The 17,337-nt window shown below is 35.9% G+C and overlaps 1 long non-coding RNA gene and 1 pseudogene across 1 annotated transcript; both read right to left on the bottom strand.

Moving 5' to 3' along the window:
• Positions 1–391: 391 nt before the first annotated feature.
• On the bottom strand, positions 392–14,506 carry LOC143273782 (uncharacterized). Its single transcript, XR_013051961.1, has 5 exons — positions 14,402–14,506; positions 7,643–7,733; positions 7,376–7,525; positions 6,928–7,031; positions 392–688 (listed from the first exon to the last, which is right to left on the bottom strand). It is a non-coding gene; the product is annotated as an uncharacterized LOC143273782 (long non-coding RNA).
• A 2,521-nt stretch (positions 14,507–17,027) lies between these two features.
• Positions 17,028–17,132, bottom strand: LOC121830677 (U2 spliceosomal RNA; annotated as a pseudogene).
• Between the last annotated feature and the right edge of the window lie 205 nt (positions 17,133–17,337).

Raw genomic sequence — 17,337 nt, 5'->3', positions numbered from 1 at the left:
TCAAAATGCTCATTAATGTTTGTGGTTAATTTTACTGTTTCCTCCTTAAATAATTGCTAGGCAATTATATATGGAAAGCCATCCAAGGCATAAGAACAATAATGCTCAGCAAAATAAATATGTATGCACAGTCAAAATTATAGGAATTTAGGAAAGCATAGTACCTCTGCTGATAAGCCAGAGTCTCCTTTCTCCAGGAAGTAAGTTTGAAACAGTTAACTTATTTTTACATAAAATTTCAATATGAGGAATTTTATAGGAACAGGATTAAGGGCTTTGTAGAAACAAATATCATATCCTTATGAACCCTGAAATCATGGTTAGTCATTTTTTATCCATTCTACAAAATGAGCAAGAGAATAGATAACTCCATATAAAGACTCCATCCAAGTATTTTGTACCCCAGAAAACATGTTTATTTTGTACAATCCAGGCTCTCAGTATGTTGCTATGTTAGCTTATAAGTTGTGTGTGTAGCAGTTTGTGGACACATTCGTTAACATCTGAGAGGCTAGCTGCCTGCTGCTTTTCTGTCCTGTAGTGAAGTTTTTCTTGTATTTGATCTGACAGCATTGCCTCTCAGTCCACCACAGAGCAGCTTGTTTATAGTTCTGCTGAATCTTTCTTCTTCACATGACTGGATCAGTGCTCCAATAGCAGTAGGCATTTTTGAATACTAATTAACTGGCTGCAATTCAGAAAAGAGTGGTAAAGAAGACAATCATGATACCACTAATGTATTAAATAGCATGAATGAAAAATCACACCCTGCCTAGCAGAATGTAGACATTATGAAATAACCATTGATTTAATAGTCAAAAGAAATACCAACATTTTTCATAAAGTACAATTCCTCAGTATCTTGCTGTAGAAAATTCCAAAGTCAACTAATATGTTTAATGGGCAGCTATTTAAATTATCAAAATTCATGTCATGACCTCAAATGCCTGAAAAAAAACCACATGAATGTATGCAAACCATGAAGTGAATTCATTTGAAAATAATAATCTTATGATCCAGTCAGTGTGTCTTTGTTTTTATTATAAAACTGATGTCTCATTATTTTGCCTTTTGATTTCTCTTTTTATAATCTATGAACACAATGAAGGCTGGATAATGGTAATAATTGCTCATGAAACTTTTATTGAATTGTTAACATTTTCAAGAATGCCTCGAAAATTTTTTCATTTGTTATCACTTTATTCTTTAGTATAGTGAGAGTTTGACTCCAGGTCCAGGTAAGAGGAGGTAACTGTACTCCAATCTATCTGTCCCTTTAAGTACATTTTGATACTAAGCCATGGATCAGCTGCTGGAGGTTTCTGAAAAGTAAACAAGAGCATGCCAACAAGGAAGAAGACAATAGTTTGAGTTAGAGCTAAACTGAGATGAGGGTTTCACAATTTTCTGCCTCTTGTATCTTATTGCTTTGTTTCAATGTAGTTGCAAAGCCAGAAGTGATCACTGATTGGGATGAAAAGACCTAAGTAGAATCCTATTGTCATTGTACTATTAAAAACTTGGCATTTTAGTTAAGACAACTTTCATCACAAATTAACAGCAACAAATTGATATTCAAAAAAGGAAAATTTAATGTAATTATTACAATTTATATAAATTAAATATCAATGAATTATAGGAATGAAAAAATCACATAGAACATAGCCGTGAAGCAAATAACCAAAACTAATATATTGGCTTCAATGAAATTAATAACTTATTTAGTTTAAAGGGACTGCCATGAAAATAAGATTGGCTTGTACAGACTGGAAAAAAATGTATTTGAAAGACACACATAATGAACTATTCTAAGAGTTTACCAAGAGCTCTTAAAACTCAGTAATAGCCAGGCAGTGGTGGCGCACGCCTTTAATCCCAGCACTCGGGAGGCAGAGGCTGGCGGATCTCTGTGAGTTCGAAGCCAGCCTGGTCTCCAAAGCGAGTTCCAGGAAAGGCGCAAAGCTACACAGAGAAACCCTGTCTAGAAAAAAAAAAAAACAAAAAAACAAAAAACAAAACACAAAACAAACAAACAAACAAAAAACTCAGTAATAAGAAACCAAATAAACTGACTAAAAATGAGGAAAGAAAATCCAAAGAGCCTCAAACAAGATAAACACATGGAGAATAAGCGTATCCAATATTAGGGAAATTACAAATAAACACAGCAAAGAGGGAACACTTCCATGACAGAAAGGCCAAACTAAACCTTCACAGCAACAGGGCCTATCTCTTTTTATTATAAACTTTGGGGAACAGTTTGGGTATCTAATGCTGCTAAATTTACTCTTACTATACATACTTCCAAGAAGCTGCCTTCAGTTATATTCACCCACAGGGAATGAAAACTAACATACACACCACCACCTGTGCCTGATATTTAACTACATTATTCACAATTGCCTACAAAATAAAATAAGCAAGATTGTGTTAAGTGGGAAAATAATGGAGGGTTGTACATTATTCACTTACAATATGCAATTTAAAAAATTGAATTGTAGAAACATTAAATGATATGCAAGAATCTTAATTGTATATTACTAAGTAAAAGAGCCAGTCTGAAAAAAAGCTACATATTATATTATTCTAAGTGCATAGCCTTCTAGAATAGAGAAAAACCACAGATTCAAAAATTGATTAGAAGTTCTCAAAAGTTGTTGTTGCATGAGAGAAATATGGGAACAATGTATTTATTGGGTCAGTAAAACTTTTGACAATACTGAATATGCAGCACTATACGTTCCCTAAAATTTATGGATTTTTTACCACTAAGAGTGAACACTAATGGAAACGTCAGACTTTGAGTACCAATACGTCAGTTCAGTTTCATGGATAATAAAAAGTCATATCATTGCAGTGGGGAATGTATGTCCTGGAGAGGATGCATGAACCTGTGTGTGCATTTTGTTTTTCTGGATCAGGAGGGATGTGAAAACTCTGTGTGAACCCTAAACTGCTGTAAAAATAAAATTCATGGATTTTAAAAAATGAATGAAAAGAATACAATTTAAATTGAGCTATACATGTCAACAAACCCTTGCATATAGACCTATGGACAATGAATGACAGTATGGAAGGGTATTAAAATCAGTAGCCAATGAGGGGCCCCCAACTGGATCAGGCCCTCTGAAGAGGTGAGACAGTTGATTGGCTTGATCTGTTTGGGAGGCATCTAGGCAGTGGTACCAGGTCCTGGGCTCGCTGCATGAGATAGCTGTTTGAAACCTGGGACTTATACAGGGACGCTTGGCTCAATCTGGGAGAAGGGGACTGGACCTGCCTGGACTGAGTCTATCAGGTGGCATTGATCTAGAGGTGGTGGGAATGGGGGCTGGGCTGGGGGGAAGGGGAGGGGGGCAGGAAGAGGGAGAACAAGGGAATCTGTGGCTGTTATGTAGAACTGAATAGTATTGTAAAAGAAAAGAAAAAAGAAAAAAAGAAAAAAAACTCAGTAGCCAAAAGGATGGAATAATTGAAACAGAAATTCCACTCTTCTTGCCAGAATGGCTCAGAAATAAAATGCCATGGAGAAAGAAGGTGGCATTCACTAGCATATCCTACAGAAGCACACTACTGTGCCCTTATTGAAACCAGATTACCAGCTCCTTAAGCACGTATGTAGCAAGTGATGGTTAATCTCAGATATTTGACTTGAGAAATGAAAGCTTGTTTCCACATAAAGCTGGTGAGGGCACATTCTGCTTGTAATCAACTGGGACAAATAAAATGTTCTTCAGTGATGTAATGCTTTAAAAATTCTGGTACATCCATACAACGGAATACTATCAATTTACAGTGGGGAGGGTAGTGTGAGTCCACACAATTTGTTTCACTTGAAAGTATTATGCTGAGTGAAACAGTCATCCTCAACAGCTCATAGAAAATGTCATTCTATCTATGTGACACTCTCAATAATAGAAAATCATAGTATTACAATGCAGACTACTGTTCCACTCTGGTTTGCTATATCAGGAATTATAAATATGAGGGAAAGCAGCTAAAAATTTGGGGCTAAAAAAAGGAAAACAGCTAAAAAAAATTCTGAATTTATTCAAATTTTGATTTGTTGGTGCTTACATATCTTAAAATTCCTCGAACACACACACACACACACAAAGAAATTTAAATTTTGTTTATTTTAAAACAACATGAACCTATTAATTTGACAAAGTACTAACCTTAACTCATGAAGAAGAAACCAAGACCTATAAAAAATTAAAATTTTGTCTCAAGGTCAAAAGAATAAAATCTCAAGAGTCAGGAATTAACCTGAGACAGACTCCACAACATCTACTTACACAGTAGAGTGAGGATCATAAATTATTGTTGAATTAGTGCAAATGTCACAAGATAAGGCAAAGAATCAGAAGTCCACTTACACAGGAATCATTTGGCTACACATTCATTTCTCTGGTAGCCATCTTTTCTAAGACCTCAGTTAAGTAAGTCAATAGATCCAGGTCAAGTAAGACATATGGCCATTTTTGAAACTGCACATTCTGACACAACAGTGATAGCAGAATGAGGTAAAGTAGAGAAATTTGGAGATCCTCAAGCTTATTTTGTGCCTCCCACAGGCACCTGAAGGTCCCTCAAGCTCTGCCTGGGGGGATGTAAGAAGGTGCCACTAGAATGTGCACCTGTCAATCATCCCCAGTGAGTTGTCAATGAGGTGAAATAGCACCCTTAGCTGTGTAAGGCAGTTTTATGAGAAGTAGTTTTAAATATAATGTGTATATGAATGCATTTAAAACACTATGCCATAAGCTTTGTTTTCAACCATGCAAAAGGATTTTTTTTCTAAAAGAATTCTTAAATATGGGGCCATTTAGATTAAAGTTCATTAACATAATTAGAGTTGAATTTCCTCTATTATTGTTTTAAGCTATCAATAAAATAATAATGAACCACTTCTAGGAGTATATCAAATCAAAAAATTAAATATCAGGGTAGGGTATTTAAAATGTATATCAGTACATTTCTTGATCAAAAGGTGGAAAATTGATTTTTTTAATGGATATAAGAAGAAAACCTTTTAATACAGTTATTAGCCAATTAAGCACCTAAATTTTTTATTTAAAACTTTTTCTAAGTTAGGTACAAAACAATGTCCCCTACAATATGATTTGGAATGATGAAAAATTTTCATATATCATCCATTGCTAAAAAAAAAATTAAGATTCTCTCTATTTGTTTAATGCCCAATCTTATCATTGTATTTGAATTTTAAGTTACTATAATTATTTGTTATTTAATTTAGAATTCTTTCCATGATAGTCTTTTTTTATATTACAGCTGAAGTATCAAAAAATTATAGATTTTTTTTTTGCTGATTAGCACATTAATTCCCAATTTAAAAATCTCATGTAGCACAAATCTTGATTGTTGTCTAGGTTTAAATACATGCAAAAAGTCAACAAATTCTCCTCCTCCTTGATCCACATAAGCCAGGGTTAGAGTAATAGGCAACAATTTAGTAGTATAGTATAAGGTGATGGTTTGAGAATATCCCCTATAGGCTCAGGCATTACAACATTTGGTCCCCAGTTGGTGACACTTTTTTGGAGGTTAGGGGATGCAACCTTGCTGGAGGAAGTATGTTACTGGGGGTGGGTATACTATTTCTTCTTCTTCTTCTTCTTCTTCTTCTTCTTCTTCTTCTTCTTCTTCTTCTTCTTCTTCTTCTTCTTCTTCTTCTTCTTCTTCTTCTCTCTCTCTCTCTCTCTCTCTCTCTCTCTCTCTCTCTCTCTCTCTCTCTCTCTCTCTGTCTTTGTGTGTGTGTGTTTCTCCCTCACTCTGCTTTGTGCTCAAAGGTGAGGAATTGATATCTCAGCTTCCTGTTCTGGCTTCCATGCCTACTTCCTGATACCTTCCCCACAATGGTGAACTCATGCCTCACCTATAAAGCAAAATAAAAGCCATACAAACTGCATCATTCCCTAACAGTTAATTCTCTGCTACCTATTTCATACTATACTATGGGGTATTAAAACGCAGTAGCTGGAAAAGAGATATTTCTAATATATCTTTATACTATACAATTTGACTGAAAATCAACTACATGGCATATTTATTATTTTAATTTTAAACACAATGTATTTTCTAGATTTAAAAGATAGTGAGTTGCATGAATTTAAAAAGAAAATTGAATGCTGAACAGATGGCCTGTTCTCATTCTCCTTAGGTGGTTTCATTTGTGTGAAAACAGTCTACGAGTTACAGTCCTTTGAAAAAACATGTCAATTTGTATAGTTCCTAGAATGATCTGTCATTACGATTTTAATTAACTTGTATCTTTCACACAAACATAACAATAAAACTAAATGTACTGAATATTGACCAAGAACAGATTACTTAACCATTTTTATTTATCAACTTATTTATTACATATAAAGAGTAAAAGTTGAATTCACAAGAAATTTAGCCATCTCTATATTAAATCAGTGATTAAAAGCATCATCACCAACAAAATCAAACTACACCATCTTGACGTTGCTGCTTGTTTGCACACTCAGGTTTCAACCAATTAAGAAACAGAGGAAACTCAGGCTAAATATGGCCTGTGCTATAAACCACAAAGCTTCCACGTGTGTACAAGCATACACATCTCAATCTCCAAAAAATTGGAATCAGCAGCCACTTATGGAGAACCAATACACAGACCACAAATGAAGGGACACTTGAACAAAGAGCGTGCACCATGTTTAAAACATTAAGGTCAAGCCAGACAAAGAAAAATTGTGAAATGGTTTTTAAAAAATGCAAAAGAGGCGAAGCTAATTGGGGAAATAAAAAAATAATAAAACTGTATATAATAACATGAATGGGGGTAGCATGATAGTTTGGTCAGTGAAAGAACCTGCCTTACAAAATGGTTGCCTGAATTCAATCCTCAGAATCCATGGAAAATTTCAGGCATGAACTCACACTTGTAATCCAAGGCCTGAGGAAGTGGAGCCACTTGTATCACTGGGGTTCATCAGCAAGGCTATTGAGCTTAATCCACTTGCTTCAGGTCTCAGTAAGAAGTCCTGTCAAAGAAAACATGGAAAGCTCCCTAGAAGTAACACCTTAGGTTGGTCTCTGCCCTGAATGAACACACACACACACACACACACACACACACACACACACACACACACACACACACACACAAACACAGGTGCACAGCTGCATATGTACATATGCACAAAAGAAGGAAAATACATTATCAGACTAATTTGAAGAGGGACTACAATTTATATAGCTGTATTTTATATTGCTGTTAAATTTCATAATTTAGTAATTGTTATATTACTTAGAAAAACAATCTCACAACAAACTCCCTGACCCTCTGGTTCTTGTAATCTTTCCCATCACTATTAGCCAAAATTACTTGAGTCTTAGATGCCAAAAGTGTTTTGTAGATATATCAAATGGGACCGAGATCCATAACTCTGCATTTTGATTGGTTGAAGTTTTCTGTAGTGGTCTCCATCTGTTGAAAAAGGAAATCGTCTTCATGAGAGGTGAAGACTACAATTATCTGTGGATAAAAAGACAAATATTTGTATGTTGTTGTTACAAGTCATTCTAGTTTAATAAAGTAGTGGTTGTATATCCCCTCCAATAAATAATGACTTCACTAGCACCCAGTAGTTACCTTGTTTTTCGTTCTGTACCAGGCATGGATTTCCACTTGATAAGCAGGCTATATTTATGACATCTCACCAACATGACAGTCAAAATGTGATCTGAACAAGGACAAAACCAACAGACATGCCAAACTGAATGGTGAAAAGCCCACAATGCCTCAACCCTAGAAAAGAAACTATAGTCAACCAAGGAAAGATGGGAGTTGGAGAAATGGTCATGCTCAGGGAAGAGCGCACCAATTGGCTGTCCAAATAGTCAACCCTGAAAATTTACATGCAGGTAACATTATATGCTCAACAGGTTATATTTAGGAATGTGTATGCCTGCAATTCAATAACAATTAGTAAAAAAAGAAAAAGAAGACATGAATTTGAATGAAAACATGGAAGGTTATGGGATAGTTTGGAGGGAGGAAAGAAAAAGGGGAAAACTGTAATTACATTATAGCCTCAAAAATTAAATATAATTTTTAAAAGTCCTGAAGCATGAAAAAATCATAACTATAATAGTTACTCGATGGTCCATAAAACTCAGTGAAGTTTACAAGGGCTTTAAAATTTTTGAAAATGTTTAAGTGAAAATTATAATACAATAAAAATTGCCATTCAGTAGCATATTAGAAAGTTTTTTCTAAAGAAAATAAGGTTAAACTTTAAAACCATTTCTTTTTAGTATCAAATTTTTGAAAAAGAGTTGTTTTATAGATAATGTCTTTAAATTCAACTGCGTCAATTAAAAAAATTTATACAGATAGAAGTGGAATGTGTTGTTATGTCTAAAGATAGTTGAATCTTAAAATATCATGTCTGACAATTACAAACTTTTGTGATTATAGAATTGCCACTTATAAAATAAGCTCAAAAAATTGATATCTTCTTATATATGAAATAAACTAAGCTTGAACAGAACAGCACAATATCTTAAGAAAACTTTCCCTTTAATAATGAAAATATTCACAAAATAACATTATAACATTTATTGTATTTTCTGGAAATTTAAGCTAAAATTCCATTCTTTGTTATGGAAAATATTTTAATAAACTTTCTTTTAAGAGAATAGCATGGAATTTCAGAAGTGAACATTGATAAGTATATTTCCCAATACAAACTATAAGATTATCATCATTTTTTCTATAGCAGTAAAAAATGTATTTATATTTTACAATGCCACTTCTTGAAGCTGAAAAAAATCAATTTTTTTGCAAGCAATCTCAATACATAAAAAGGCATAACCTTCTAATTTAAGCTCTCAAAGGAGTCACATTTTCCTAGAGATAGCCAAGGTTATTTAAGGCTTTTATGCTCATCCCAAAAGCCAAAGAATCTCTCCATGTGAAAGAAAAAAGATGAGGTATGTATTGCATGAAAGAAAAGGCAAAAATAGATTTAGTCCAGAAAGAATGCCAGTGGGAAATGGTCCAGTGTTAAGGAATAGGATGGGCCCATGGAAGGTCTGGAAGAGAAAAATCTTGTTCGCTATTGTTTCCTCATCTCATTGACTACTTCTTAGCTCGATGTCTTGTAGCTCATTTACATACATTTCTGCCTAACTAATCAAAATGGAAAATACGATCACATGAGACTAAAGTTATAGGTTCTTTGCTTCTCTCTCTCTCCCTCTCTCTCTCTCTCTCTCTCTCTCTCTCTCTCTCTCTCTCTCTCTCTCTCTCACACACACACACACACACACACACACACACACACACACACACATACACATACACATACATCAGGACCATCTTCGTGAACAGGTAATAGCTGCAATCGCATGGGACACCATGCTTAGGTTTGTACTATTATTTTACTGTTTTGTACTTCTTAATATGCTAGGAAACAAGGATGTGAATCTTCATTTTCACACACTGCACAAATTGTATACCTACTTAATTTCCTATCTTTTAATATTTTACACTGTCAATGATCTTGTGTGTGTGTGTGTGTGTGTGTGTGTGTGTGTGTGAATGGTTGTTCCTGTATGATTGCATTTGGTGACCAGATGTCCATGTCATGTATCATGTATCATTTTCTACTTTATTCCTTGAAATAGGATGTGATATTGGACCTGGAATTCCCAATTTTCTAGCTAGGGTGACTGTAGAAAGCTTCAGAGACTTATTCTCTCTGTGACCCACCTCCAACAGGACTGAGATCACAAGGGAGCATAGCCATGTATAGGCTTTCATGATTTTATATGAGCCTTTTTAAAATTTAGATTTGAAACTCTTGAGACTCTTATACATGAGTACATTGCATTTGCATCAGTTTCAGCTCTCCCTACAGACAAGGCAGATTCTCCAGTGCTACTTCCCCAACCTTTTCTAAAATTCATGACCTCTTCTATAATTAGGAGAAACTATTAACAAGAGTTTTTATATTAATATAGCTTATAACTGCTTTACATATACTACCCTTTAGACCCTTAGATAAGTGTAGCGTCCACACTCTATTGAAGAAACTTCTTTTTTTATTTATTTAATATTTTTATTTTATAATTAACTTAATTTCACATATCAGCCATGGATTCCCCTGTCCTCCTTCCTCCCACCCCTCAGCCCTTCCCCCCAGTCCCTCCCCCATTCCCACCTCCTCCAAGGCAAGGTCTCCCCTGGGGAGTCAGCCCAGCCAGGTAGACTCAACTGAAGCAGGTCCAGTCTCCTCCTCCCTATACCAAGGCTGAGCAAACTGTCCCAGCATAGCCCCCAGGCTCCAAAAAGCCTGCCCATGCACCAAGGACAGGTTCTGGCTCCACTTCCTGGGGCCTCCCAAACAGGTTAAGCTAATCAACTATCTCACTTATCCAGAGGGCCTGGTCCAGTTCCATGGGGGCTCCTCAGATATTGGTTCACAGTTCATGCATTTCCACTTGTTTGGCTATTTGTCCCTGTGCTTTTTCCAATCATAGTCTCAACATCTATCGCTCATACAATCCCTCCTCTCTCTCGCAGATTGGACTCCTGGAGCTCCACCTGGGACTCAGCCATGGATTTCTGCATCCGCTTCCATCAGATACTGCATGAGAGTTCTATCATGACATCCAGGGTGTTTGGCCATCCAATCACTAGAGCAGGTCAGCTCAGGCACTCTCTCAACCATTACCAATAGACTACAGTGGAGGTATCTTTGTGGATTTCTGGGGACCTCTCTAGCACTCTGCTTCTTCCTATTCCCCTGGGATCTTCATTCATCATGGTATCTCCCTCCCTGTTCTCCCACTCTGTTCCTGATGCAGCTGGTACCTCCCATTCGCCTAAGCTCTCTTTCCCCTGACCTTTGTCCTCCATTACCCCACCCCACCCTCAGTTTGCTCATGTAGATCTCATCTATTTCTCTGTCATTAGGCGATCCCTGTGTCTTTCTTAGGGTCCTCTTTACTAGGTAGCCTCCCTGGAATTGTGAGTTGCAATCTGGTTATCCTTTACTTTACATCAACTTCTTGAAGCAGAGACTGCAAGATATGAGGAGATACCTTCTAAAACTTCAGTGGGTAGGTGGGATTAGAGCCCGTGTCCTTATCTCTACACATTAAATATTCTTCCTCACTGAGCCTAGTCCCCAACTTCCCCTCTCACATTTTTAAATCTTAATCCAGTGAACATATTTAGTTTATTATCAATTAGATAGTGTGACCATATTAAGTTGTTAGTTTTTTCACTCTGAAATTCTAAAACAACATTTTAAAAATAATCTTATTCTTAGCTTTTTGCTATGGGATGTTCTGTATGTCAAATGTGTTGCTCTTATTAGTTAATAAATAAAACACTGATTGGCCAGTAGCCAGGCAGGAAGTATAGGCGGGACAAGCAGAGATGAGAATTCTGGGAAGTGGAAGGCTGAGACAGAGACACTGCTAGCCGCTGCCATGACAAGCAACATGTGAAGATGCCGGTAAGCCATGAGCCACATGGCAAGGTATAGATTTGTAGAAATGGTTTAATTTAAGATAGAAGAACTAGATAACAAGAAGCCTGCTGTGACCATACAGTTTGTAAGCAATATAAGTCTCTGTGTGTTTACTGAGTTGGGTGGGACTGTGGGGACTGGCAGGGGAGAGAGATTTATCCTGACTGTGGGCCAGGCAGGAACAGAAAAATTCCAGCTACAGGTTTTGATATTAATTTGGCTATTCTAATGTTTCTCTTTTCAGAAAAGGAAAGTAAATTCCTCGGGAAATCAGGTTAAGAAAGAAAAAGGTAATCTAAGAACACAGATATCAAGTGTGACACACGAGTGGAGTCCCTTGCTTTAAAGAAGGAATGGTGTCCAAGGGAAAATTTAGAGTTGGAAATGCTCACAGTTGATATTGTAATACCACTAATAAAAAAATTTCCTAAGCCTCCAGGACCTTGGTCTTGGAATAAACTAAAGTTGGGGCTGCAGAGCACTGTCAGAGAACATCAAATGATTCCTAAATCCTATAGGCAAAAGCCTTGCAATTCCCTAATAAGAAGAAACTATCAAAAGGAGGTTTATGAAGAACAAGGTCCAGTGCTTTGAATCATGTTGACATGCTCAGAGCAGCTTCATTCAGTCTAATTTCCAGTAGAAAGTGTCTGTGTTGCTCTGAGTTTCATTATCCTTTTCATATGTGTCATTAGGGATGACTATCATCAAGGGGCAATAATTTCTATAGAACTTAATCATTACATGTAGGAAAAGAAAGAAAATGTGCTTCTTGCTGTTCACATCATTAAGTGAAGGAATGCACATTTGATTTTGATGCTGTCAATAAAAAATAAAATGGAAATATGAACAAATGAAGCACTCACATAATATAGTGAGAATATTTGCATTGTGACTGCCTATCATTAGTTTGTATATGTATAAGATACTGTGTATATAGGTAATTGATTTCTACATTCTGATGCTTCCATTTTTTCCGTTTTCAGTGAATGGAAGATGTATTGCAAGACATCTAATTACAATTTAAACAAATGAATATGCATTCATTTCATAATTTATTGGCCTAAAATTTACATTTTGGAAGTATGTATTGTTCTAAAACCAATGTTATGAAGTAAATATATTCAGAATTCATTTGACCTTTAGAACTAAAAGAATCAATTAAAAGAATCAAATTTAGGAGAAGTTAACATTTTATAAAGAGCTGTTAACAGAGGAATGAGTTGCCGGATGCACAATCACATCTGACTTTATACATAAAAGTGACAGAGATCAGTTTATAAAATGGCATAAATTTGGATCTTTTCTCATTGGGGACAAGTAGACACTAACTATGCTCACTTAGATGACTGTTTACACAGAACAGAAAAACCAGAGTGTCTGTAAGACCTTGATTCCTGAATTCCCAACAAACAATACTGTTTGAGCTATTAGGACCATAGTTGGTACTAGTTTTGTAAGTCTGAATTTGGATTGCTGCCTGTAATCATGTTTAATGTGCTGGATGACTGTTATGTTAGGCTTTTCTATATACCTACTATGGAAGTTTGTAACTTTTTATGGAAACATGCATCAAGGTTATTATAAGGCAATTTAATAAACATATAACCTATCTTATTACATATATAACTACTTTTAAAGATTTCATGTATTTATTTCTATCCTTCCCTCTCTAAACTCCAACCTCCCTTCTTGGAGTTATGACTTCTTGTATAATTATAATCTTGTAATTATAGAGCAAGTATATACATATATGTACACACATTCTATTGAAATCATTTTCTGATGCACAGATGTAATTATCCTTAATGATAAAATAGAGAAAGTTTAGAGATTCTAAAAGGAGTGTATGTTCATATTTCAATTCCTAAGATTAATACTATAAAGATTAAAACATTACGAATGACTATCTCCAGTTTAGACATTTGGCTGGTCACTATGAAGAAGTGATTCCCTACAAAGCCACTTATTCTAAAACCTTGTGAAGCTATTGTATTTCTAATGTTACTGTCATTTCTCAGGAAATGTAAGATTTACTCTCCCATATCATGTGGACCCAATACCTTTGTCCACTTCTAAGCTAGCTGGTCACATAGATTTGGTCATTTATAAAGTAGACATTTTGGAGTTTACATGATTGGGTGGATTATACAAAAAAGCACTAACACAATTGCCATTTGTAATTATGTGGATGAGAATGAACTTGGGAAAATTTCAAGCTCACTTTAGGGTATCAACATTGCCAAAACAGTGGTGAAGAGGACATTCCTTGGAACCAGGCACAGCTCTGTCACTTTACAGTCAGGGGAAAAATTGGCTTTGTCAGGATATGGTTCTTAAAAAAAGTAATAAATTTTATACAAATGGCAAGCCCGCAGTGTGGCTAATTTATTCATTATCCACCCTAGGAAAATAATTAAGTCATGCTTTCTTTCCTGGTGCTTCATTACTGCTTAGCACACCCACACCCATTTTTTTAAGCCATCAGTAAGAATGCTTATTAAAATAAATTAGCTGCAAAACTTTTAACTCTGTCTTGAAGGAAACTAATCCACTTTTCTAGTAGAGGCAACATTGATTAAATAAACCCGGTTCCATGCAGAGCAGATTAATTCCTTTAGCCACAGTTCCAATCCTAAATGATGCTGTATTTGTATTAGTTTGAACAGTGTTTAATAAGCTGTAAATTTATAATTGGCATTAACCTCTTCTAATGTGCCTTCTTTGTTCCTTATGGATGACATTCCTAAGTTGAAAGAGAGGATGTGCCCATTCTAGAACTCTATACATTTGATTTTAAATCATATATTAATACATATTTACTTGCTGAATATTTTTGGTTTACTGTGTAATACATGATTACTTACTGAACATTTTTTGTGTACTTTTATTGACTTCACCATGAAGACATTTCAATTCTCTTTAGAAATTTCTGTTGTGGTTCATATTTAAGTCAGGTTTCTAAAAAAAAAGAGTATTACAAAACATGAACAAAAAGGGTCAAGATGACATCTTTGTGCATGATTTTAGTTAATATTTCATATTGACTACATCAGTATCTTTCCTAAACAGAATTTAAATTTTCTCATTATTTTAAAGGAGGTTTCTGTTGAGTGTTGGCATGTCCAGTGCTTGCAGTTCCAACACATATATGGCACTCCTGACTAATGCAAACAAAATGTAAGCAAGGGCCATGCAAATGTCTCAGGCTAAGGAAACTTCCACTCTTTTTCAAATACTCTTCTTGCAAAGAAGCTATTCCAGACTCACAGATGGAGAGGGAAATCCCTATTGAGTTCTCTGGCCACTGTACTCCCACATTGAAACAAAATCCAGTCTGTAAGTGAGGTCATCTCACTAATATCAGCTGTGTTCTGAGATGGAGAAACTTATTGTGATTTGATGAAATCCAGTACAGAATACTAACCAGATCTGCCAAGCTGATGGTGGGAGCCATGGTTCTCAAAGATGGCCTGTGTTTATGCCATTAATTTACAAATAATTTGGTAGGAAACAATAATCAACAGATGATGCTTGAAAATGTAAAAACAGTGTCTGTAAGATGAGTCAGCAAGCAAGAGACTCTTGCCACCAACTCTGATACCTGAGATGAAGCCCTAGCACTTGCACTGTAGAAGAAGAGAATCAACTCCTAAATTTCTCCCCTCATCATCCACAGGCAAAAAAAAAAAAAAGACATAAGGAAAAAATTCTGCATTTAAGGTCTATCTTCCAGCATGTCTTTTTGTCTCATTTCCATATTTTATTTCTCCATCTTTTTAAACAATATAATTAAAAAGTTTGGCATTAACGAGCCTGTTCTCAGGATATATAAACATAGATTGTATCCTAATATTTATTGAATTATTCTTAAAAAAGACCTTTATAGGAAAGGAGTATTGACAAGTAGAACACTGTGAGTATTCATTTGTGAAGACAAGTAAATGACTCAAACTTTGTACATTTTAACTCCCCAATCAATCCCAGTTTCATACTGATGCAGTTGATGCTGTTATAAGGATTGTGCCTTTCTGCTTAACTTTGAATGTATGTATTTACTATGTATTCACCCCATGTACTTCTTATAGGCTTCCCTTCAGTAAGACATGTGAGAGCCTCTTGTACGAGAACTTGACACATCACTAGCCTACTATCTTCCTACTCCGTTATCTCTCCATACCCTCAACATATGTGCTTTTCCTTCATTGATACCTTTATTGCCTCTCTGAAATTTCTCTTCTTTTCATCTTTATTCTCCTAATACATATTAATTCTGTAGGACTCGGTTCAAATATGGCTATCTCTTTGATCTATCCCTGACACCAGATCCCCAGTCTGGCTTTTTGTTTGTGTATTGAAAGCATTCAGTTCAAACATCTCCATGCTAAAGCTACAAACTCACAGCTGGGGAAATGGTTCGGCATTTAAGAGCACTTACTTCTATCCCAGTGGCTCAGATTTCAGTGCTCAGCACCTGTATATGTAGCTGATAACTACCTATAACTCAGACTCCAGGGATACAATATTTCTGGCCTCTCTGGGCACCTGCACTCACAAGCACACACATACAACTCAACCCACCCATGCATTTAGTTAAAAATAATAAAAATAAATTCTCTGAAAGAATAAAATATAACTGCAGGCTCACATGATAGGCAGAGAAATAAATGAAGATATTTAGTATGGAAATACAGGAGGGAAGGACTGCCTAACCAAGTTAGTGAGCTGGAAAATTCATCTTCTACTCCTCAACCATAAAAAGTGGATAGTCAGAGGTGGTTTAGCTGCCTTGGGAATGGGGGGGGGCTTCTTTTGGAAGGTTGATCTTATCTACTTCTCTGCATTTTTCTCAACCTTTGTATTTCTATAATAAAACAATGCACTAAGGAAGGCCTCATCAAATGTCAGTCCTTAAATACTTGATTTCCTAGACTCTGGAATCACAAACAAAGTTCTATTTGTTATAAAGTCCCTGTGGTGGTTTCAAAGAAAACGGCCCCTAAAAGAACTGTCATTATTAAGAGGTGTGGCCTTGTTTGAAATGGTGTGGCCTTGCTAGAGATAGTGGCTATTGTGGGGGTGGGCTTTGAGGTCTCCTATTCTCAAGCTCCTCCCAGTGTCACAGTTCACTTCTTGTTGCCTGTGGATCAAGATGCAAGGACTCTCAGCTCCAGCACCTTGTCTGCCTGAAGAGTTGTCATGGTCATGGTGACTCTTGACAACAATAGAAATCCTAATTAAGACAGTCCACAACTTTGGTATTTTGTTATAGCAGCATGGAACAACTTAAGAGGCCAGAAGAAGGTTTACTAGTCAAGTGATGCTAGTCAAGGAATTTCCCCTAAAGATTATTCTTTTTGTTGTTGTTGGTGTTGTTTTGAGACAGGGTTTCTCTGTGTAGCTTTGGAGCCTTTCCTGGAACTCACTCTGTAGCCCAGGCTGGGCTTGAACTCACAGAGATCCACCTGCCTCTGCCTCCTGGGTGCTGGGATTAAAGGGTGTGCCACCACTGTCCAGCAGAGATTATTCTAACAAGTATAATTTATTACTTCACTGAAATTTCTACACTTGATCTTAGCCAAAAGGCCGAGAAGCGATACTTCACTGAAATTTCTACAAGATTGTAAGCAACATGGCTACAGTGTTAGTGCTTCACATAGCAAATTTCTTTCCTTCTTTTTTTTTGCAAATCATTAAAGTATTAAAGTCATTAAAATCATTAAAGTATTTAAAATCATTAAAATATTGAATAACAATTATTGTTAAAAGAGTTATTCAGAAAAAGTAGAAAGTTTTTCTATTC

Source organism: Peromyscus maniculatus, chromosome 6 (assembly GCF_049852395.1).
Source record: "Peromyscus maniculatus bairdii isolate BWxNUB_F1_BW_parent chromosome 6, HU_Pman_BW_mat_3.1, whole genome shotgun sequence".
Lineage (NCBI taxonomy): Eukaryota > Metazoa > Chordata > Mammalia > Rodentia > Cricetidae > Peromyscus > Peromyscus maniculatus.
Note: the sequence above shows the minus strand (reverse complement) of the source record. Positions and strands in the feature narration are given on the sequence as shown.